General features: G+C 46.2%; 1 protein-coding gene across 1 annotated transcript in view; it reads left to right on the top strand.

The window, feature by feature from the left end:
• Positions 1-392: 392 nt before the first annotated feature.
• LOC124014612 (astrocytic phosphoprotein PEA-15-like) overlaps positions 393-16,791 on the top strand; it is a 67,204-nt gene continuing 50,805 nt past the window's right edge. The window contains exon 1 of the mRNA XM_046329822.1: positions 393-846. The gene's annotated coding sequence lies outside the window, so the exon portion shown is untranslated. The remainder of the gene's footprint in view (positions 847-16,791) is intronic.

The following is a 16,791-nucleotide window of genomic DNA, read 5'->3' as shown; positions in this document are numbered from 1 at the left end:
ACAAGAAAACCTATTCCCTCAGTTTAGAGAATTCAATGTCATCTACCTCGCGCACCTGGCTAGAGAGATGCCAATGATTGTGATGCTCGCGATTCCGATGCCACACTGGATGTTACATCGGAGGAAACAAGAGAAAAAGAGTTGGAGGACAATAACGTGTCGGGGGGTGTGGCAGTGATGGAGAGCAGCGGGATCAGGACGGACGGACGGAAAAGGAGGTGGGATTTGCAAAACGGATAGCGCGGTGACATCATCTTGGAAAAATGTGTGTGCGCGAGTGTCTGCGAAACAACGGTATCAGACAGCGCGTGTGACCGGGGACGACAACCGAGAGAGAGAGAGAGAGAGAGAGAGAGAGAGAGAGAGAGAGAGAGAGAGAGAGAGAGAGAGAGAGAGAGAGAGAGAGAGAGAGAGAGAGAGAGAGAGAGAGAGAGAGAGAGAGAGAGAGAGAGAGAGAGAGTAAAGAAAAGGCGTTTCCATCAACGAACCGGCAAAACTGTGTATCCAGACAACCGGACGGACGGATAGAACTTGCCTGGAACAAAAACAAAGCACTTATCCACACTAGCCAATAGAATTTCGCCATAACAATTGCTTTTGTAATCGCTTTTATATGTTTATAAAATCAAATCCATCACTAGACGGCGTCCCAGAGCTGACAACGTCCTAAACCAACTAGCCTACATTCTGGATAGAGGAGCTGACTGAAGAAGCCGATTTTGCAGCGAGATTGTGCGTCAATCGAATACAAATCACGTTTTGATAACTGGTAGAGACGTGAACACTATCTCACCCACAGAACAGGGCATCTCTCTTCGCGGACTCATAGCCTACACAAAGCCCGGGGTAAGCCAACACATGTTTTTAATATCCTGGCTTCACTCACTATTTGTATGGGAGGTTATAAGGTTGGCGTGTTATTGTATTGCGAGTGTGTTTTTTCAGTTTTTGCTTTTTGAATTTGTCATTATTCAATGATATAATAATGGTTGTATGCTACTACTTGATTTATCATTATTTTGGCACCATCATCAGAGAATTCCGTTACATGATGAACCATGAACCCTACTTCCATAAACATGTATAGTTTTGTGTTTCAAAACACTTGATATGACTTTCGTTTGGTTGTTGGGTTGTCTTTTGTCTTGGATGATAACCCACTTCCCAACAAGTGAACGATGCCGGCAATGAATGATGGGACGTTGCTCAGGAAGAGAACCCGACTTGAATGAACTGCTTAACCCGTGAATTTGCATTATAGGCGAATGCCTTATCCTCCAAGGACCATTTCATTTACTCGATGTATTGATTCATCGTTATGATGATATTGTGTAAACTGTCACTCCTGCTTTCTCAATGTTGCCGTGTAGCCTAATCCCATTCGTTTCTTTTTTTTTCTTTTTTTACATTGACATCCCTAACCACTTTATCTGGAATGTTCTGTGGCGTTCAATATCGGAGAGTGGTTGAACAATAGCTTAATAATCAATGCTGTTAAACAACCTGTGACCTCGCTAATGTGTCGGTGTTTTTGTCGTGCCTCAATCATGACTGTGAATAATGGACATGAGGGAAATGTTGAGCACATATCATCCTTAATCCCGACCGCTGCGCCGAGCCCAGCATCACCATGCACGAATGTGTGCACGAGTGAGCAATTGGGGGAAAGCGAACTATAGACTTTGCTGAAAACTACTGTTAGGCTGTACTGTAATGAATCAGGCTGATGATTGAGACAACAATGGTGTTATTAGTGACAGTACTATAATGAAATAATAATAATAATAATGGTAATAATTAATATTGCCATTATTGTTGGTTCATTACTAATGCATTACTAATATATTGTCATCAAAATATTGTTTTTAGTCTATTCCCTTGTCATTTTTTGTCAGTGATTTGGTGTACAATAACCCTTGCACTACTAGGCTACAGAGCTGGAGCTGTATCAAGCGTCTCAGAGGAGGATCGGATCTAAAAATCAGTTTAGCCTTTTAAACAGTGTAAACTGTGTTAGGCACCGGGTGACAGCTGCCACTGCGTGCATTTCCTGTCATTGCCTTTTCTCTCACAAGTTACATTCCAAATATACCAAGGACCACTTCCACAAGTCTCCTGATCTGTGTGCAGTGCGCACACAATGGTTGTGTAAACAACCAAACCCATCAAAAAATATTGGTTGTATGTCAGTCGATGTATTAAACGCGTTGTACATCTGTTGTACAAACGGGAGTGTGTACTAGTCCAACAATAGTCAGAGGAGTTGGCTAAAAACACCGATTCGGGGCACCAGACTATATTTACATCGTTTCAAGTCATTCTGTAGGAAGATACAACGACTACAACTGTCACACTAAGAAAGCTACTCTGCTTTGCGCTATTAAAAAAAAGGACCCGTTGTTTTTGTGCTGGAGGTTTTGAAATAGTTTTGTCTTCCCGAAAAGCCCTTTGTGTTGACTCAGAGACTGGCGAAACACTCCACCGCATACATTCCCACAGACACAGACAGGACGTAGCCAAGGGGGAAGCACATTTCTGCTGTGCTGAACAGTTTTGTCCGCCGAGCAAAAAAAACAAAACAAAAATCGATATTGTCATGCAGGTGAAAGAGGACCCAAACGCGACTTAACAGAAACAGAGTTTATTAAAGTCCAAAACGGAATAACAGAAATCCTCTAGATTTGTAGAGGGGAAAACAACTGGAGAAGCGGCCACAGACTGCAGGTCGCAGGCAGGCCGTAGTCGACTGAGACACCTGCTCACACGCAGCATCTGATGAAGGCACAAAACACGACAGGACAGGGTGATACACAATCACGGCAAAAACACGACAGGACAGGGCGAAACGCAATCACAGCATGGTGAATACAATACAAGGAACCGACGGCACAGGAACGGATCACAAAGGAATAAATAGGGACTCTAATCAGGGGAAAGGATCGGGAACAGGTGTGGGAAGACTAAATGATGATTAGGGGAATAGGAACAGCTGGGAGCAGGAACGGAACGACAGAGAGAAGAGAGAGCGAGAGAGTGAGAGAGGGAGGGGGAGAGAGAGGGATAGAACCAAACAAGACCAGCAGAGGGAAACGAATAGCATGGGGAGCACAGGGACAAGACATGACAATAAATGACAAACATGACAGTACCCCCCACTCACCGATGGAGGAATCCTGGCGGCAACGGAGGAAATCATCGATGAGCGAACGGTCCAGCACGTCCCGAGACGGAACCCAACTCCTCTCCTCAGGACCGTAACGAAAAACGATAAAAAGGGAAACTAGGGTACTACTCTAAAAAAAAATGAGAACTAGGGACAGACTGAGACACAGCAAGGGCAGGGACAAGAACAGGAGAGATGCGATGGCAGGGAACAGACTGAGACCCAGCAAGACCAGGAGCAGAAGCAGAAAAAAAATTACCAGACTTCTTCTGCGCGCAGTCTGAACACGCAGCCACGAAACGGCGCGTGTCACGCTCCTGAGTCGGCCACCAAAAAGCGCTGGCGAATAGACGCAAGAGTGCCTCGAACACCGGGATGACCAGCTAACTTGGCAGAGTGAGCCCACTGAAGAACAGCCAGACGAGTGGAAACAGGAACGAAAAGGAGGTTACTAGGACAAGCGCGCGGCGACGCAGTGTGCGTGAGTGCTTGCTTAACCTGTCTTTCAATTCCCCAGACTGTCAACCCGACAACACGCCCATAAGGAAGAATCCCCTCGAGATCAGTAGAAGCCACAGAAGAACTAAACAGACGGGATAAGGCATCAGGCTTGGTGTTCTTGCTACCCGGACGGTAAGAAATCACAAACTCGAAACGAAAGCGAAAAACAACGCCCAACGAGCTTGACGGGCATTAAGTCGTTTGGCAGAACGGATGTACTCAAGGTTCTTATGGTCTGTCCAAACGACAAAAGGAACGGTCGCCCCCTCCAACCACTGTCGCCATTCGCCTAGGGCTAAGCGGATGGCGAGCAGTTCTTACCCACATCATAGTTGCGCTCAGATGGCGACAGGCGATGAAAAAATAAGCGCAAGGATGAACCTTATCGTCAGACTGGAAGCGCTGGGATAGAATGGCTCCCACGCCTACCTCTGAAGCGTCAACCTCGACAATAAATTGTCTAGTGACGTCAGGAGTAACGAGGATAGGAGCGGACGTAAAGTTCTTTTAGAAGATCAAAAGCTCCCTGGGCGGAACCGGACCACTTAAAACACGTCTTGACAGAAGTAAGAGCTGTGAGAGGGGCAGCAACTTGACCGAAATTACGAATGAAACGCCGATAGAAATTAGCGAAACCTAAAAGCGCTGCAACTCGACACGTGACCTTGGAACGGGCCAATCACTGACAGCTTGGACCTTAGCGGAATCCATCTGAATGCCTTCAGCGGAAATAACGGAACCGAGAAAAGTAACGGAGGAGACATGAAAAGAGCACTTCTCAGCCTTTACGTAGAGACAATTCTCTAAAAGGCGCTGTAGAACACGTCGAACGTGCTGAACATGAATCTCGAGTGACGGAGAAAAAAATCAGGATATCGTCAAGATAGACAAAAACAAAAATGTTCAGCATGTCTCTCAGAACATCATTAACTAATGCCTGAAAAACAGCTGGCGCATTGGCGAGACCGAACGGCAGAACCCGGTACTCAAAATGCCCTAACGGAGTGTTAAACGCCGTTTTCCACTCGTCCCCCTCTCTGATGCGCACGAGATGGTAAGCGTTACGAAGGTCCAACTTAGTAAAGCACCTGGCTCCCTGCAGAATCTCGAAGGCTGATGACATAAGGGAAGCGGATAACGATTCTTAACCGTTATGTCATTCAGCCCTCGATAATCCACGCAGGGCGCAGAGTACCGTCCTTCTTCTTAACAAAAGAACCCCGCCCCGGCCGGAGAAGAAGAAGGCACTATGGTACCGGCGTCAAGAGACACAGACAAATAATCCTCGAGAGCCTTACGTTCGGGAGCCGACAGAGAGTATAGTCTACCTCGAGGAGGCGTGGTCCCTGGAAGGAGATCAATACTACAATCATACGACCGGTGAGGAGGAAGGGAGTTGGCTCGGGACCGACTGAAGACCGTGCGCAGATCATGATATTCCTCCGGCACTCCTGTCAAATCGCCAGGTTCCTCCTGAGAAGTAGGGAGAGAAGAAACGGGAGGGATGGCAGACATTAAACACTTCACATGACAAGAAACGTTCCAGGATAGGATAGAATTACTAGACCAATTAATAGAAGGATTATGACATACTAGCCAGGGATGACCCAAAACAACAGGTGTAAACGGTGAACGGAAAATCAAAAAAGAAATAGTCTCACTGTGGTTACCAGATACTGTGAGAGTTAAAGGTAGTGTCTCAAATTTGATACTGGGAAGATGACTACCATCTAAGGCAAACATGGGCGTAGGCTTGTCTAACGGTCTGAAAGGAATGTTATGTTTCCGAACCCATGCTTCGTCCATGAAACAACCCTCAGCCCCAGAGTCAATCAAGGCACTGCATGTAGCACCCGAACCGGTCCAGCGTAGATGGACCGACATAGTAGTACAAGATCTAGATGAAGAGGACTGAGTAGTAGCGCTCACCAGTAGCCCTCCGCTTACTGATGGGCTCTGGCCTCTTACTGGACATGAATTAACAAAATGTCCAGCAACTCCGCAATAGAGGCACAGGCGGTTGGTGATCCTCCGTTCCCTCTCCTTATTCGAGATGCGAATCCCTCCCAGCTGCATGGGCTCAGTCTCAAAGCCAGAGGAGGGAGATGGTTGCGATGCGGAGCAGGGAAACACCGTTGATGCGAGCTCTCTTCCACGAGCCCGGTGACGAAGATCTACCCGTCGTTCTATGCGGATGGCGAGAGCAATCAAAGAGTCCACATCTGAAGGAACCTCCCGGGAGAGAATCTCATCCTTAACCACTGCGTGGAGTCCCTCCAGAAAACGAGCGAGCAGCGCCGGCTCGTTCCACTCACTAGAGGCAGCAAGAGTGCGAAACTCAATGGAATAATCCGTTATGGACCGTTCACCTTGGCATAAGGAAGCCAGGGCCCTAGAAGCCTCCCCACCAAAAACTGAACGGTCAAAAACCCGAATCATCTCCTCTTTAAAGTTCTGGAATTTGATAGAGCAATCAGCCCTTGCCTCCCAGATAGCTGTGCCCCATTCTCGAGCCCGGCCAGTAAGGAGTGAAATGACGTAAGCAACCCGAGCTCTCTCTCTAGAGTATGTGTTGGGTTGGAGAGAGAACACAATCTCACACTGCGTGAGAAAGGAGCGGCACTCAGTGGGCTGCCCGGAGTAGCAAGGTGGGTTATTAACCCTGGGTTCTGGAGGCTCGGCAGGCCAGGGAGTAACAGGTGGCACGAGACGTAGACTCTGGAACTGTCCAGAGAGGTCGGAAACCTGAGCGGCCAGGTTCTCCACGGCATGGCGAGCAGCAGACAATTCCTGCTCGTGTCTGCCGAGCATGGCTCCTTGGATCTCGACGGCAGTGTAACGAGCGTCTGAAGTCGCTGGGTCCATTCCGTGGTCGGTTCCTTCTGTCATGCAGGTGAAAGAGGACCCAAACGCGACTTAACAGAAACAGAGTTTATTAAAGTCCAAAACGGAATAACAGAAATCCTCTAGATTTGTAGAGGGAAAACAACTGGAGAAGCGGCCACAGACTGCAGGTCGCTTCGGGTAGGCGCAGGCCGTAGTCGACTGAGACACCTGCTCACACGCAGCATCTGATGAAGGCACAAAACACGACAGGACAGGGTGATACACAATCACGGCAAAAACACGACAGGACAGGGCGAAACGCAATCACAGCATGGTGAATACAATACAAGGAACCGACGGCACAGGAACGGATCACAAAGGAATAAATAGGGACTCTAATCAGGGAAAGGATCGGGAACAGGTGTGGGAAGACTAAATGATGATTAGGGAATAGGAACAGCTGGGAGCAGGAACGGAACGACAGAGAGAAGAGAGCGAGAGAGTGAGAGAGGGAGGGGGAGAGAGAGGGATAGAACCAAACAAGACCAGCAGAGGGAAACGAATAGCATGGGGAGCACAGGGACAAGACATGACAATAAATGACAAACATGACAGATATATCAAATGGGAGAGCCATTCCGCCCGGCAGAGAGAGAAAGACAGAGAGAGAGAGGGGGGGGGGGGGATCATTAAACCAAAAAGCAAGCTGTCTCAATGTCCTCTACCGCCCACGTCCAAGACACACGCTCCGCTGTTCTCTTGACTCCCTTTATCAGAGCAGAACTTTCTTTACTGTGACCGTTGAGCATTTTCTGACTGAGTCAATTGTGGAGCCAGGAATGTCTCGCTCTGTACCTGAAGCAAAGGAAACTATCACATGAAATGCTTTGTCATGTTACGATGTACGACATGTCATTTAAGCATGTTTCTGTGTTGAGGTCTGCAGTCTCAGCACGTACTTTGGAAACGACAGTAAGGGAGTCGGGATGTGCTTGTGAAAATCTCCAGAATATTTACACGTTCTTCTCACTCAGTTCCAGATGTAGAGGAAACTATGCCTTCGAGGGTGGGTGCTGTGTTGCATCATTGAGCTGTCGGTGGTGTGTTGTGTTGAAGTTGAACCCTGTAGGTAACTTTGGGAGTTTGGAATTGGAACGCCTCCCAAAAATCTTTCAAACCATGGTTCTGGAACATTATGTCACGAATGCACACACACACACACACACACACAAATGCACACACACACACACACACACGAATGCACACACACACACACAAATGCACACACACACGCACACACACACACACAAATCCCCCTCCTCTCTCTCTCTCGCTGTCTCTTTCACAAGGTCAACCATCCACTGTCTGGCAGTCCAGTGGTGTGGTGGAGAGGAGGGCTTAAGCCTCACCCAGCTCTAAGCTGGGTCGGCACAAAAACCTGATTAACCCATCCCAACAGTTGCTATGCTGCAGTGCTTCCATGCAGTCAGTGCCCTGGTAAAAAGTAGTGGACTATACAGTATAGGAAATAGGGTGCCATTTGGGACACAGCCCATATGTAGGCTACACTATTCCTGGTTCGTTATGGATTATGGAATCTTCCTGGAATCGCTTGTGCGCTCACACACACACACACACACACACACACACACACACACACACACACACACACACACACACACACACACACACACACACACACACACACACACACACACACACACACACACACACATCCAGCAGCCCCCCCTAATCCCCCCTCCTATATGTAATCCACTCTCTGCTTCCAAATGAAACGTCTCAATAGCCGTGATTTGATTTGATATGACTTGATTCGATTGGACTGCTGTGTTTGGAGAAGGATGATTGAGTGCACAGATGGAGATATTGTGTGTGTGTGTGTGTGTGTGTGTGTGTGTGTGTGTGTGTGTGTGTGTGTGTGTGTGTGTGTGTGTGTGTGTGTGTGTGTGTGTGTGTGTGTGTGTGTGTGTGTGTGTGTGTGTGTGTGTGTGTGTGTGTGTGTGTGTGTAGTGATATCATTGTGTGCCACAGAAAGAGGCACCTCTAACTCTTCATCTTTGTTTTTCTCTTTCTGTCTCACTCTTTACTGTAGATGCTAGCATGTCCGTCTGCCTGTCTCTCTGTTTGTCTGCCTCTCTTTCTGTCTGCCTGTCTCCCTCTCTCTCTCTCTCTCTCTCGCTCACCATCTCTGTCTATCTCTATCATGTTTGTCCGTCTGTCCTCCCTATTAATTTCTCATTCTACCCACTACATTTTTGGTAGATTCCTCATACAGATGTAAGATCTTCATTTGATCACTCTTTTGTTGCAGAGAATGTTCCTGCACAGCAGCAAACACAAACTTGTAGTGTATTCAAAGGTTAGAAAGGCTTTTAAAGTTTGTAATTTCCACTTTAAAATGTCAGACTTGATTTTCCATAATGCAAAATGTATCAACCCTTACAACATTTTCCATTAATTATAATCCACATAATAATTCACATTTCCTGTTGCTGCAGGATTATTGTCCTGCTGTAGAATACTGGCTCAAATTAAGATCCTACATCTGTACCTTCAGTCTGATCAGTCCAGCTGTGTATGCGTTGGTTTTCGCTGCCTCTCCTCCTGCCCGTATCTGTGGTGGGTATGGTGGCCTGTGTGTGTCATTCAGTACCAGCAGTCAATTGTTCTGTATCTTACGACACACATCCAATCAATCAGAATAAACCAAATTACAAGACAGTCAAAATAAAACAACATTACTTATTGGGAAGCACAAGCATAAAGCAAAATGCAGTGTTATCTGGCCCTAAATTGACAGTACACCGTGGCAAATTATTTGACCATGGTTACTAATCAAAACCTTAGAAAAACCTTGACAAGGTACAGTGAGCACAGCCTTACCATTGAGAAGGGTAGACACAGGAAAAACCTGGCTCCCTATAGAGGAAAGGCTATGCAACCACTGCACCACAGCAGAACCCGAGACAGAGCTGCATTCCCTGACAAAATGTCAAGAATATGAAACAATTAGAGTTTCACTTCCCCAAATTTGAAACTCTTATTCAAGGTTTCAAAGATCTCTCTGATGAGAATATATTTCCCATCCTGTTGGGGGAGGATGCAGAGAGCTGTGGGTTGGCCTCGCATGACATTGCTGCCTGACATAAAATGAGGGGCCGTGTCTGACAGACCGAACAACGTGCACATGTCCTTTATGCCATTGTTAAATTAATGGTTATTTTGACCCTTGATTATCGTTGTTACTGTTGTCCCATTAACAATATTGATTCTTATTTTAATTATGTTAATATTGTAAATCTCCAAAGTAAGCTTTGGCAATATGTACATTGTTACGTCATGCCAATTAAAGCAAATATAATTGAGTTGAAATTTAAAGAGAGAGAGATAAGGTCTGCATCTCCGGCTAGTGAGTCTGGTCTGTGTCTGTTGCTCTGCCTCTTCATCTGCTGTTGAGATGATCAAGTGGGATAGACAGGGTAGAGAGAGGGAGTGAGACAGTGCAACACAGAAACAGAGAGAGGGGGAGAGATAGAGAGAGCGAGTGTGAGAGAGAGCGAGAGAGAGAGAGAGAGAGAGAACGAGAGAGAGCGTGAGTTTGCCCATGCCAACCACTATGTAACCAAGGAGCCAGTGTGTGTGCTGTCAGATGGAAAGAAAGAGAGGTGGATGGATGGATGGATGGATGGATGGATGGATGGATGGATGGATGGATGGATGGATGGATGGATGGATGGAAGTGGGTGAATGTTACCATGGCACTGTGGATATCTCATTTACATTTACATTTAAGTCATTTAGCAGACGCTCTTATCCAGAGCGACTTACAAATTGGTGCATTCACCTTATGACATCCAGTGGAACAGCCACTTTACAATAGTGCATCTAAATATTTTAAGGGGGGGTGAGAAGGATTACTTTATCCTATCCTAAGTATTCCTTAAAGAGATGGGGTTTCAGGTGTCTCCGGAAGGTGGTGATTGACTCCGCTGTCCTGGCGTCGTGAGGGAGTTTGTTCCACCATTGGGGAGCCAGAGCAGCGAACAGTTTTGACTGGGCTGAGCGGGAACTGTACTTCCTCAGTGGTAGGGAGGCGAGCAGGCCAGAGGTGGATGAACGCAGTGCCCTTATTTGGGTGTAGGGCCTGATCAGAGCCTGGAGGTACTGAGGTGCCGTTCCCCTCACAGCTCCGTAGGCAAGCACCATGGTCTTGTAGCGGATGCGAGCTTCAACTGGAAGCCAGTGGAGAGAGCGGAGGAGTGGGGTGACGTGAGAGAATTTGGGAAGGTTGAACACTAGACGGGCTGCGGCGTTCTGGATGAGTTGTAGGGGTTTAATGGCACAGGCAGGGAGCCCAGCCAACAGCGAGTTGCAGTAATCCAGACGGGAGATGACAAGTGCCTGGATTAGGACCTGCGCCGCTTCCTGTGTGAGGCAGCGTCGTACTCTGCGGATGTTGTAGAGCATGAACCTACAGGAATGGGCCACCGCCTTGATGTTAGTTGAGAACGACAGGGTGTTGTCCAGGATCACGCCAAGGTTCTTAGCGCTCTGGGAGGAGGACACAATGGAGTTGTCAACCGTGATGGCGAGATCATGGAACGGGCAGTCCTTCCCCGGGAGGAAGAGCAGCTCCGTCTTGCCGAGGTTCAGCTTGAGGTGGTGATCCGTCATCCACACTGATATGTCTGCCAGACATGCAGAGATGCGATTCGCCACCTGGTCATCAGAAGGGGGAAAGGAGAAGATTAATTGTGTGTCGTCTGCATAGCAATGATAGGAGAGACCATGTGAGGTTATGACAGAGCCAAGTGACTTGGTGTATAGCGAGAATAGGAGAGGGCCTAGAACAGAGCCCTGGGGGACACCAGTGGTGAGAGCGCGTGGTGAGGAGACAGATTCTCGCCACGCCACCTGGTAGGAGCGACCTGTCAGGTAGGACGCAATCCAAGCGTGGGCCGCGCCGGAGATGCCCAACTCGGAGAGGGTAGAGAGGAGGATCTGATGGTTCACAGTATCGAAGGCAGCCGATAGGTCTAGAAGGATGAGAGCAGAGGAGAGAGAGTTAGCTTTAGCGGTGCGGAGCGCCTCCGTGATACAGAGAAGAGCAGTCTCAGTTGAATGACTAGTCTTGAAACCTGACTGATTTGGATCAAGAAGGTCATTCTGAGAGAGATAGCGGGAGAGCTGACCAAGGACGGCATGTTCAAGAGTTTTGGAGAGAAAAGAAAGAAGGGATACTGGTCTGTAGTTGTTAACATCGGAGGGATCGAGTGTAGGTTTTTTCAGAAGGGGTGCAACTCTCGCTCTCTTGAAGACGGAAGGGACGTAGCCAGCGGTCAGGGATAAGTTGATGAGCGAGGTGAGGTAAGGAGAAGGTCTCCGGAAATGGTCTGGAGAAGAGAGGAGGGGATAGGGTCGAGCGGGCAGGTTGTTGGGCGGCCGGCCGTCACAAGACGCGAGATTTCATCTGGAGAGAGAGGGGAGAAAGAGGTCAGAGCACAGGGTAGGGCAGTGTGAGCAGAACCAGCGGTGTCGTTTGACTTAGCAAACGAGGATCGGATGTCGTCGACCTTCTTTTCAAAATGGTTGACGAAGTCATCTGCAGAGAGGGAGGAGGGGGGGAGGGGGAGGAGGATTCAGGAGGGAGGAGAAGGTGGCAAAGAGCTTCCTAGGGTTAGAGGCAGATGCTTGGAATTTAGAGTGGTAGAAAGTGGCTTTAGCAGCAGAGACAGAGGAGGAAAATGTAGAGAGGAGGGAGTGAAAGGATGCCAGGTCCGCAGGGAGGCGAGTTTTCCTCCATTTCCGCTCGGCTGCCCGGAGCCCTGTTCTGTGAGCTCGCAATGAGTCATCGAGCCACGGAGCAGGAGGGGAGGACCGAGCCGGGCTGGAAGATAGGGGACATAGAGAGTCAAAGGATGCAGAAAGGGAGGAGAGGAGGGTTGAGGAGGCAGAATCAGGAGATTGGAGAAGGTTTGAGAAGGTTGGAGAAGGTTTGAGCAGAGGGAAGAGATGATAGTATGGAAGAGGAGAGAGTAGCGGGGGAGAGAGAGGTATCTCCAAACCTGGGTGCTGTTAAGAGATTTGTATTCCCCAAAAGAGCACACACACACACACACACACAAAAACAAAATCTCAAAGTCTTTTGTTTTCAATCCTTTCTATCCCTTGTCTTTCTCGCCGTTATTTTTGCTCAGAAAGACATGAATCTAGCCATCCATCCAGCCATTTGGGTCTTGGCCAGGCAGGGACGCTCCATCAGTTAAGGTTTGCACAGACACACAAGCTTCATATTTCATCAGTTTCCCTTCTATAAAGCTAAGGTGAAAAAAGACTTCCATTACTTTGTGGCTTGTTGTGAAGCTCAGTGCCAGATAACAATGTTAACTTGATTCCCCCAGATATAACACCATGAAAAGACAGGCAGAGACACGCTCGGTCGGTGTGTGTGTGCACGCATGCGTTCGTGCATGTGTCCATACGCACGTCCGTGTGTGTGTGTGTCAGTGTGTGCATGCATATGGGTGTGACCTTGTGCTGTGCTGTTGCTTATGTAATCCACATGAAGATACCTAATCAAACCAAATGTTATTGGTCGCATACACCTATTTTGCAGATGTTATTCCAGGTGTAGCGAAACGCTTATGTTCCTAGCTCCAACCGTGCAGTAATATCTAACGATACACAACTAGGTGCTGTTGCGGTCACGAGATCTCATCGACCGTTGATTGACAAGCAAATAACTGTCGGTCTCACGGTAATTGACCGTTAATTAGCATAAACACATTTAGCATCTCCTGGCTTCCACACATAGCCTACAAGACATGGATGCTGACCTTTGGAACATCTACATTTAAAAAAAAGATTAATAAAATCCATGTAATATAGCCTACACCTTCACAATAAATCCATCATTTATTAATGACAGGTCAAAAGATGCGTGATATGATATGTGTTGAGAAGTTGACAAAGAAATATTCCTAGAGCTATTCATGTACCTTTAGTTGTTCTACAAACGTTGCGCTGTATGTTTCGATTTTTAATACATTGTAAGGCTGCATGATGCGACTCTAATGATGATTTGAAAAAATTGCTTAACCTCTTAGGTCGACCCGACACGCAGGCGTCCCATCTAAACATCTGGAAATGCAAATGCGCTACGCTAAATGCTAATAGCACTTGTTAAAACTCAAACGTTCATTAAAACACACATGCAGGGTACTGAATTAAAGCTACACTCGTTGTGATTCCAGCCAACAAGTCAGATTTTTAAAATGCTTTTTGGCGAAAGCATGAGAAGCTATTATCTGATAGCATGCAACACCCCAAAAGACCCGCAGTGGACGTAAACAAAATAATTAGCAAAGTAGGCACTACACAAAACGCAGAAATAAAATATAAAACTTCATTACCTTTGACAATCTTCTTTGTTGGCACTCCTAGATGTCCCATAAACATCACTATTGGGGTTTTTTTTCGATTAAATCGGTCCATATATAGCCTAGATATCGATCTATGAAGACTGTGTGATCAAGGAAAAAAACTGTGTTTTATAACGCAACGTAATTTTTAAAAATTAAAAAAGTTGACGATAAACTTTCACAAAACACTTCGAAATACTTTTGTAATGCAACTTTAGGTATTAGTAAACGTAAATAATCTATCAAATTGATCACGAGGCGATGTATATTCTATAGCTCTACGTCTTGAAATAATGTCCGGATAAATCTCAACCAAAATATCCGGTCGGAGACCAGAAGAAATGGGCTGTCTCTTCTTCGTTTGACCAAGAAACAAAGCCTAGGCAGTTGACAAGACTGGTGACATCGTGTGGAAGCTGTAGGAATTGCAATCTCGGCTCCAGGTAATGTGGCTTCCATTCAACAATACATTCAAGTGGCGCATTGATATATTTTCCAATTTTCATAGATCAGATTTTCCTGCGCTTTTCGATGAAACGCACGTTCTGTTATAGTCACAGTTAACCAGTTTTAGAAACGTCTGATTGTTTTCTATCCACACATACTAATCATATGCATATACTATATTCCTGGCATGAGTAGCAGGGCGCTGAAATGTTGCGCGATTTTTAACAGAATGTTCGAAAAAGTAGGGGGTAGGATCAACAAGTTAAAAGGCATGAGCTCTGCTTTGTTTTTGTTTTTTTGCACAGGCTGTACACACTACATCAGTCACTCATTCACAATTTGACAAGCACTTGATAATGCCTAGAATTTCACGGCGGCATCCCCTTTGTGTGGCCGTAATGCATCCCCCCAAAAAATCCATGCCTTTTGCAGCCAGGGTCCGTTGTGCTGCGCGCTCCTTCGTGTGATTGGGTCTTTCTCACAGGCTACAAGTGAAGACAGACACATTGGGACGCAGCTGCGTGCACCCTTATCCAATTCCAAGGTACATATTAAAGATATTGTAAGAACTGTTCATCAGCCAACAAGATGAGAAGGCCAAACAAACAGCAAAAGCACTAGTCTATGTCAAGCTACTATCGCCCGTAGTACAAAGGTTGACCTATTCTATTCTGTGCAAGAAATTCAATATTCCAAACATAGTCTGGGACAATTGTGGGATGCGATAGATCCCAAATTAATTGAACCACTAACATCAAAACATTTTTTACGCAATGTGGCTGATGCAACAGATCAGAATATTTAGCTTAAAATGTTGATAAACTATTAAGCTATTTCTTCACATTATAAGCGCAGCAATGCGCACATGGTATAGTAGGTTATAAGAGCAAATGTTCCATTAAAGGAAAACACCAATATCAAAAGTGACTGCAAATGCAATTATACATGAAATGCTTTTATTATGAAGGTGCATTTCTATGGTGAAAATGATCTTCCCCAACTTGAGCCTCAGGCGCTGCTTATATATGCCAGTTAGGCTCTACACCCCTTGTAAAACCGGATTAATGTGCTTAATTTTAAGAAGTTATTTGCCAGTTTAGTTGCGATACAAATCTTATTAAAACATAGAGGACTATGGGCTACGCTACATGAGGTGTGCGAATATGATTTGAAAAAGTTGAAACAAGGCATTGTTTCTTATGCTGGGCATCGTTCACAAGTGGTAATATATAATTCACAAGTGACAGGCTAATATTGCCACCCATCAGACGATTCTTGGTTTAATCTTGCCTTTACATATACTAACTAATATATGTGTGAAATGTGTTTTGATTTAGAATGTACCTTTATCATGCACCTGTATCAAAACAGGGGCAGTGGAAAACATACATGTCATCTATGCACTTAAATAGCAAATGGAGGACGCTTTTCCCTGTGGTTTATTATCATGCCAGCCAGGTAGCTGTTGTAAATATAAGCAATGTGCTTAATATAGAGGCCATCACTCTGTTTTCTCGCCCAGTTGCATAGCCTATTGAAGTGTTGGGCAACATGAGCTCATGGGCTCTCGTGAAGTGTTTGATTAGATTTTCGAATACATTTGCATTGATGCCAGAGTGATTAGAGGGACAATAGATTGCTGAGTACCAGGCAGTTAGCAAGTTTGGTAGGCTACCAATGACCATCAGCAGCTCTGTAATTACCGTGACTAAACGGTCACGTGGAATTTAACTGCCTTCATGACTCGTGACCGCTGGTGTGACGTTAATATGGTCACCGCAACAGCCTTATACACAACAATACACACAAATCTAAAAAGTAATAAAATGGAATGAATAAAATATATATATATATATATAAATATGTGATGGGATTTATAGGCAATAAGTAGCATGGACTTGACTAGAGCACAGTATATACACATGAAGTGGGTAAAACAGTATGTAAACATTATTTAAAGTGACCAGTGTTCCATGACTATGTACATAGGGCAGCAGCCCTATGTAAGTTGCATGGTAGAGTAACCGGGTGGTAGCTGTCTTGTGACAGTGACTTAAGTTCAGGGCAGGGTACTGGGTGGGGGCCGTCTAGTGGAACCTGTAAAAGTTTGTGAGGGCCAAGCCAAATTTGTTCAGCCTCCTGAGGTTGAAGAGGCGCTGTTGCGCCTTCTTCACAACACTGTCTGTGTGGGTGGACCATTTCAGATTGTCAGTGATGTGTACGCCGAGGAACCTGCAGCATTTCACCGTCTCCACTGTGGCCCCGTCGATGTGGATGGGGTCGTGCTCCTTCAGCTGTCTCCTGAAGTCCACGATCAGCTCTTTTGTGTTGTTGACGTTTTGAGGGAGAGGTTACTTTCCTGGCATCACTCCGCCAGGGCCCTCACCTCCTCCCTGCAGGCTGTCTCGTCGT

This window comes from Oncorhynchus gorbuscha, linkage group LG25, assembly GCF_021184085.1.
Source record: "Oncorhynchus gorbuscha isolate QuinsamMale2020 ecotype Even-year linkage group LG25, OgorEven_v1.0, whole genome shotgun sequence".
Taxonomy (NCBI): Eukaryota; Metazoa; Chordata; class Actinopteri; order Salmoniformes; family Salmonidae; genus Oncorhynchus; species Oncorhynchus gorbuscha.
The sequence above is the reverse complement of the archived record's forward strand: the minus strand, read 5'-3'. Positions and strand labels throughout refer to the sequence as shown.